Raw genomic sequence first — 7065 nt, 5'->3', positions numbered from 1 at the left:
ATATGACCATTTACAACCACACAAAAACCTCTGTACATGTCTAGTGCCTGGCAGAGGGGAGGGCAGCATGGCAACGGCGGGCAGAGCCAGCCCTATTTGTAGAGGATGTCGTAGTGTCCAGGCTGGTAGAGAAGGTAGACCTTGGGCTCGGAGCCCTCAGGGAAGATGTGCGGGTTGGTGGTGCCGCCCTCGCCGCGGTCCATGTACTCCACCTGGATGGAGACGTTGAGGGCCTGGGCCAGCGCGATGATGTGGATGTGATCGCTGTCCTTGCACATGGGCTCCACCTCCTTCTGGCAGAACTCCTTGACAGTTCGCCCACCCTCAATGAAGTGCTCGGAGAACTTGCTCTCCCGCTGCAGGTAGCCAGAGGTGAGCAGCCGCAGGTAGACACCAGGTAGTCCGAGGTGCTCTGGTCGTGGAAGGAAGCCAGCAGGTCGGCTACTGAGGTCTGCTTCTCCATGTGCTCGATCAGGTCCATGAACGTGTTGTGGAAATCCTCAGTTGTGAACTCGGTGAAGCCCTGGGACACCAGGTCTTCTTTGCTCTTGGCAGACACAGCCTTGAACCTCTGCAACTCCTTGCTGCCATCCAGCAGCGCCTCCAGGTGGGAGAAGCCGAAGGCTCAGTAGAAGCAGTTCCCGTCGCGCCTGGTCTTGCAGATGTACGAGTACTTTTTGTGGAGGTCCTTGATCTTCTGTTGGTAGATATTGTCGTCCTCAGCATACTCCTTGTACGGGACCGAGAGCTCCAGCCGCTCCGAGACCAGGACTTTACTGCCCATGCACCCATCTCCCCCTTTGCTCAATCCCTTCCTCCAGTGATCTTCGAGGAATGGGTGGGTGGTCCTCAAGGGAACATGAAGCTATAACTTCCTGGTGAAGCTGCCCAGATGACCATGCTTATAATGTGTGGCCTCCCCATTGCTCATTTTCTATTATTCATATTAACAAACTAATTATATGATAACACATTCATTGATAACACATTCATTGCAAAAACAAACAAACAGAAAACCCACAACATATCTCAGCTTCAAGAAAGCTTTACTTTCTGCCCATTTTTCCTTGAAAGGATGATTTCAAACAAATTCACTTTTACTATGAAAATAAAGAAAGCTTATTTTGCCCTTTGACTTGTGTGTTCTGTGGATTTCTTAAACAAAATTCAAGCTATAGCTACCATCTCTCTTTCTTTGCCCTGGCCCATGGTGTGGCTCAGTTGGTTGGGTGTCACAGGAGGCTTTCAGTTTGATTCTGGGTCAAGGTCACATGCCTGGGTTGTGGGCTCAATCCCCTGTAGGGGGTGTGCCAATCAATGTTGTGATTTCACCTTTCTCTCTCTCTCTCTCTCTCTCTCTCTCTCTCTCTCTCTCTCCTTTCCCCTTCTCTCTCTAAAAATCAATAAACTGTTATTTAAAAAAAAGAAGAAGAATGCCACTCTTTAATGTGTTGTACCTTATAATCAATGTTTCATGCTAGGGAGAGGAAATAGCAACCATTCTGTATGATTAATTTAATCCCAAACATCAGCCTTTGAGTCAGAAAATGTCCCATCTTTCAAACTTATGGAAGTAAGGATGAATGTAATTTCTTAAGAAATCTCACCTTAAGTCTTTATTCTTCACTTCTCTGCATCTTTTCCCCAAAAGCAAAATCTCAGCTTGACAAATTTCTCACTTGGAAACTGTTCATTCACAGTATTTACAACTTGTTTTCAGGATAAACTACTGTATCCCTGATATAAGTATTTGTTACATAAAAATAATGCTGAATGATTTCTTGTTTTTTAAAAGGAAGATATGTGCAATGTAGGCATTTAATCAAAGAGAATTCTGAAAGAGAAATCACTCCACCTGAATACTTGTAAGTAAACAATGCAATCTTGCAATTACTATTCTTCTACTTGCTTGAAAGTGATGATTTATTAAAGACAATGTAAGGGGAACAGTTCATACCTATGCTAAATGCTTGCTAAAATCAGAGATGACTCTCCCCTGCCCCTTTTTTTAAATAAATCTAATTTCAGTTCTTTTAAATAAATTATAGGAAAAAGTTTAAAAATGCCAAAAAACACAGACACGTAAAAAGAATTTTTAATACCTATTTATTCTCTAACCAAAACAAAAATGACTACACTAGTTTTAGACTTCTGCTGGTAGAACTTCTTCATTTTTTCTATGTTTAATCATATATAGCGCTCCCCACCCTCTAAATAAAAGGTGAACACAGTGCTTCTTACAAACAAAAAACCCACAACATCTCTCAGCTTCAAGTTTCTTGTGGCTGCATTGCTCTGCCATCCTCCTGCTTCCCTTTGGAGATCAGCTCTCTCCACTCCCTATAATTTTTGCTGGAACATGGAGCTCCCCTGTAGTGGTTCTCCCCTGCTCCAAAGGTGTAAAGCATCCTGGTCCTTTTTAAAAACTTCTGATGGAGAAAAGATGGGCAATGATGACATCTAATCATAGTTGTATTACCTCAATTAGGAAGGGTTGAACGGGTGGGTTCCCCTCTATTCTTTAGTACTAATATTAGTATTTACAATAGTTCCAATATTTAGACCATGTTAACATTAGAATAATTTATATTAATATTAGAGTAAGTAGTAGTGTTCTCCAACCAGAAATCCCATATTGTCTTTATGTGAGCAAGAAGTTAGTTACTATTTAGTTGAGCCACTGAGGTTTGAGGATTTATCTGTTACAGAGCATTTTATACTCTAACATAGTAATTGGTATCAAAACTATACATTAAGGGCCACTAGAAGAGATTGGAGTTTTAAGAAGAAGGACCATAGGTCCCTGAATGATTAAGTGGAAGGCCACTGACCAACCAGAGCACCCAACTGGGCCTTATGTAGCTAGAAATAAACTTCTACTGGCTAAACCATTGGAGGGCATCTATTGAACCACTGGATTTTATCTATTAGAGCAGCTGACATTACTTCCCCTAACTAACAAGGTCGCTGTATGATCTACAGTCTCTTTTTGGCTGAATTGCCCTGCCATTCTCCTGCTTCTCCTTGGAAATTGGCTGGAACATGGAGCTTCCCTGAAGTCAACTCCAACCTTGACTGTACATGACCCTTTAGTTCAAATACCCATAGTCATCAAACTGACCCAGCTCTCATTGTCACAAGTCCAACTTCTCAAAAGCCAAATTCTAATTGACCCATCTAGAATTGGGAATCCACAACTTGTCTTATGAGCTGTGCTAGGGGCAGGTGGGCCACAGTGGTATGTTCCAGGGGCTATGGACATAACATTATCTCAAATTAAAGCACAGTGGATAAGAAAATAATGATTGCCACATTTATGACAGAGGCCATCTTTGCATCTGTTACCCAGGAGCCCACACTCAGACACTCACCTCCCTGAAACCTTCTTTCAAATTTATTCCTACAAAGAACATGGCCTCAAATGGGACATATGTTTCCTGTTATATACTCTAAGTTCTGGTTTCTTAAGGCCAGTTGGATAAATGGCCCCAGGAAATAGTGATCCCTTCAGAGAAAACCCTCACTCTATTTATAGGTTGCGATATTTCCCCAACATCTGCAACACATTAACCAAATATGGATTCAAAACAGTAACCCTAACATCATAAAAGAAGTATAGGTAGAGTAACAAGCAGGGCAGATGTTTTAATCATTATGAATCACTCTTAATTGCCTTTGATCACTCATTCCTTCTAGTGTCCTTAGTTAAGACTTGAAAAATTATACTTACACTATACTCAGTTTTAATAAGAATTATTGACTGGGACCATTATCATTTCTCCTGCATCTTCCACTGAAGGATGGCTGAGGGCTTGAAATAGCAGAACTCCTGAAAGGACAATAATCCAATATCTATAAGGAAATTCCATGCACCTGTAACAGGGAGTATGACTTCTGAACTCCCATACAGCTATCCATGAGACTAGGGAACAAATATTGAGTTCTTTCAGGACATCAAGATGATCCGTGAACCTATTTTGGAGTTCTAAAAGGATTTGAGGAAATGCTTAAGAGGTATCTGCCACTGCCTCTAGTATTGAGTGCAAGACTGAGGCAAAGGAAAGGAGTAAAGAGAAAAGGGCCCATGTGGGAGAGAAAGTTGGGCAGAAGAGATGGGTAGAATGTTGGGGTTCAGCCCCAGCAGGTCCAGAGGTTCCCAAAGGTGTGGATGGAGTTGGCAAAGAAGGAATAACATGGAGACAGCGTTCAGTTGATCAGCAGCCTAGCCAGGTTCTCTAGCCAGGATCTCCAGCCAAGTTCTGTATAGGTTCTCCAGCCAGGTTCTGTATTTTATTGTCTTGTTACATCTGTATTTATACCAGTTGATTTTAATCCTATCAATTTCTATTCCAAAGGTTAGGGCGTTTCTTATCTCCATTCCAAGGAGTAAAGATTATGTAGCTAAAGCGTGATTGTTCGTAGTTAAAGTGATTAACTACCCTCCTGGCACTTAGTTAAGGGGTTTTATTACATACTACAGGAATACCCAACAATCCTCAATAGTAGAAAGGGCTCACCAAACTTTAAGAACACAAATTAAAAAATTACAAGAAAATGAGTTTAAATATTCCTCTCCTCATCATGTTCTACAACATACTCTATTTGTAATTAATATACTAAATGTAGATTCTGAGGGAAATTCCCCGATGGAACCCTGATCTAACTAAACCTAAAGCCCTCGTCAAATGGAGAGACTTGCTTACAGGAGCCTGGAAGGGACCTGATGTACTTTTAACCTGGGGGAAAAGATATGCTTGTATATTTCCACAGGATGCAGACTCACCTGTGTGGATTCCAGACCGTCTAGTCCAACCTTATGTCTCACCACCCTCCATCTCCGCCTCACCCTAGCACACTTGACCAGTGCCCGTCTGCAGCAGATGTGCAGCCCTGAGCTGGAACAACCTGTTCATTGGAAGGATCACATGTGTCTCCTTTTTGTCTGTCCATATGTCCCAGCTTTGCCCCACATCTCCTTTCTTTCTTTTTTTCTTTTTTTTTTTTTTAATCTGACTACTTGTTTGCTGGTTCTTTGGCCTTTCTCCTTCTCTCCTGAACATAGCCTTTTCTAGGATCTCCCTACCCTACTATTCCAGGAAGGGCACCTCCCTTTTCTGCCGTGAATGGGGGTGTCTGGTATATGCCCCATACGTGGAGTTGTCTGGTGCCAAGATCCTGACATCCTGGGCTGAGAAAGCCCTGTCCCGGGACTACATGCTGACAGGCTGTTCCTCCCTTGTCCTGTATTGGCCCCTCTTGCCCTTGTGTCAAGAGGGACCCTCTTCTCACAGTCCATTTGCAGGCGAGGGGAGCCTAAGGCAGGTGCTGGGCATGGAGGCCACAGGGGCATAGGCTACCAAGGAGACAGAACTGAACCTCTTGCAGGGGGGCGCTGCCCTTCCCTCATTCGCACACCTCACATCACACCGCTTGGCCCCGGAGGATGGTTGGTTAGCCAGAGACGAGTAAGATTCCTCAGGAAAGGAACAACCTAAGACAGGCACAGTCGCAGAGGGGCCATCAGGAGACAACTTGGGGGTCAACAGATGTGGGGCACAGACCCTCACTCCCCCAACTTTGCAGAGGCCTAAACCCTCACCCCTTCTGAGGGAGGTCTCCTGCCCCCATGGCTACTTCGCTTCCCACGCCCAGCTCAGATCGGGACCCAGGTAAAGACAGAGACTGGCTGACAGCAGCTGCCCTCTCACTGCAACAGGACTTGTTTCCCATTTCTACCTTGGACCACAGGGAAAGGGGCAGCTGAAGGAAAGGGCTGTGTCAGGATGCTGCCTTCTTCTCCCTCTTTTTTCTAAACACTTCCATGCCTTGTAGTTCTTTTGCTTTCTCTTCTTTTTCTCTCTACTACCCTCCATCTCCGCCTCAACCTCCTCCTCCCCAGTATCTTCCATATCAGCCGACCCAGAGGGCACAGCTGACTCCTCCCTGGACACCGACACCACCATCAAGTGCGGCCCTGATGGACCCTTTGATGCAGCCCTTCAACTCACCGACACTTCGGGAAGCCCATCACCAATGACGCCACCTGCTAGCCAGGTCAACAAGGACAACCATACCACCGACTTGAGGACAGCTGAAATCCCTTGACTGAAGAGGCCAGCAACCTTCTACAGGAACAAGGCTCCTTGTGCACTCCATCCACTATGTTTATAGCTATGCTCCCTATCATTGCTTGTCAGTCTTCTTCCGAGTCTTAAACAACCCAATCCTAGAGGTGGCCACCGATTTACATGTGCTATCATTTAAAAAATAAAAAAGGGGGAATTTGCCGGAAGCTGTGCTACTTGACACAGTCACTGCAGGGAAGAAACATCTGCACAGCATATGTTTCAAGGGACCTGGCGTATATGGCATATTGTTCTTAATATGTTTGCTCCCCTTCTTGGGGCTATGTGTTTTAACCAAGGTCACCTCTCCAAGAAAGGTTGTTTCCCTGGGTAGGGATTTTTCCCTGAAGTTAGGGAGGGAATAAAACCCCTTAACTAAGTGTCAAGTGGGTAGTTAATCACTGTAACTCTGAACAATCACGCTTAAGCTACATAATCTTTACTCCTTGGAATGGAGATAAGAAACGCCCTAACCTTTGGAATAGAAATTGATAGGATTAAAATCAACTGGTATAAATACAGATGTAACAAGACAATAAAATACAGAACCTGGCTGGAGAACCTATACAGAACTTGGCTGGAGATCCTGGCTAGAGAACCTGGCTAGGCTGCTGATCAACTGAACGCTGTCTCCGAGTCATTCCTTCTTCGCCAACTCCGTCCACACCTTTGGGAACCCCTGGACCTGCTGGGGCTGGACCCCAACAGTAGAGGGACAATAGAGAGAAAAGGAAATAGGCATGTTTGAAGGATAGAAAGTGAAAGATTGGCTCCAACAACCCTGTAGGGTTTTAAATGAAGGCCACTCTGGTTTTTTCAGATGAACCTGAGGTGGTGTCTTCCTTTATCTTTCTTCTCTAAATTCTGCCTCTGGGTCATTTCCTGTCTACGAGGGGAGCACAACGGCCGAGTTTCCCCTGCTCTCCGGGGATATCGCATC

General features: G+C 44.5%; 1 pseudogene; it reads right to left on the bottom strand.

Annotated features, from left to right (window-relative positions):
* Positions 1–784, bottom strand: LOC139005856 (ubiquitin thioesterase OTUB1 pseudogene; annotated as a pseudogene).
* Positions 785–7065: the final 6281 nt, after the last annotated feature.

The sequence above is a fragment of the Myotis yumanensis genome, unplaced genomic scaffold (assembly GCF_028538775.1).
Source record: "Myotis yumanensis isolate MYYU_CA2020_CCGP unplaced genomic scaffold, mMyoYum1.0.hap1 SCAF_3, whole genome shotgun sequence".
Classification (NCBI taxonomy): Eukaryota; Metazoa; Chordata; class Mammalia; order Chiroptera; family Vespertilionidae; genus Myotis; species Myotis yumanensis.
The sequence above is the reverse complement of the archived record's forward strand: the minus strand, read 5'-3'. Positions and strand labels throughout refer to the sequence as shown.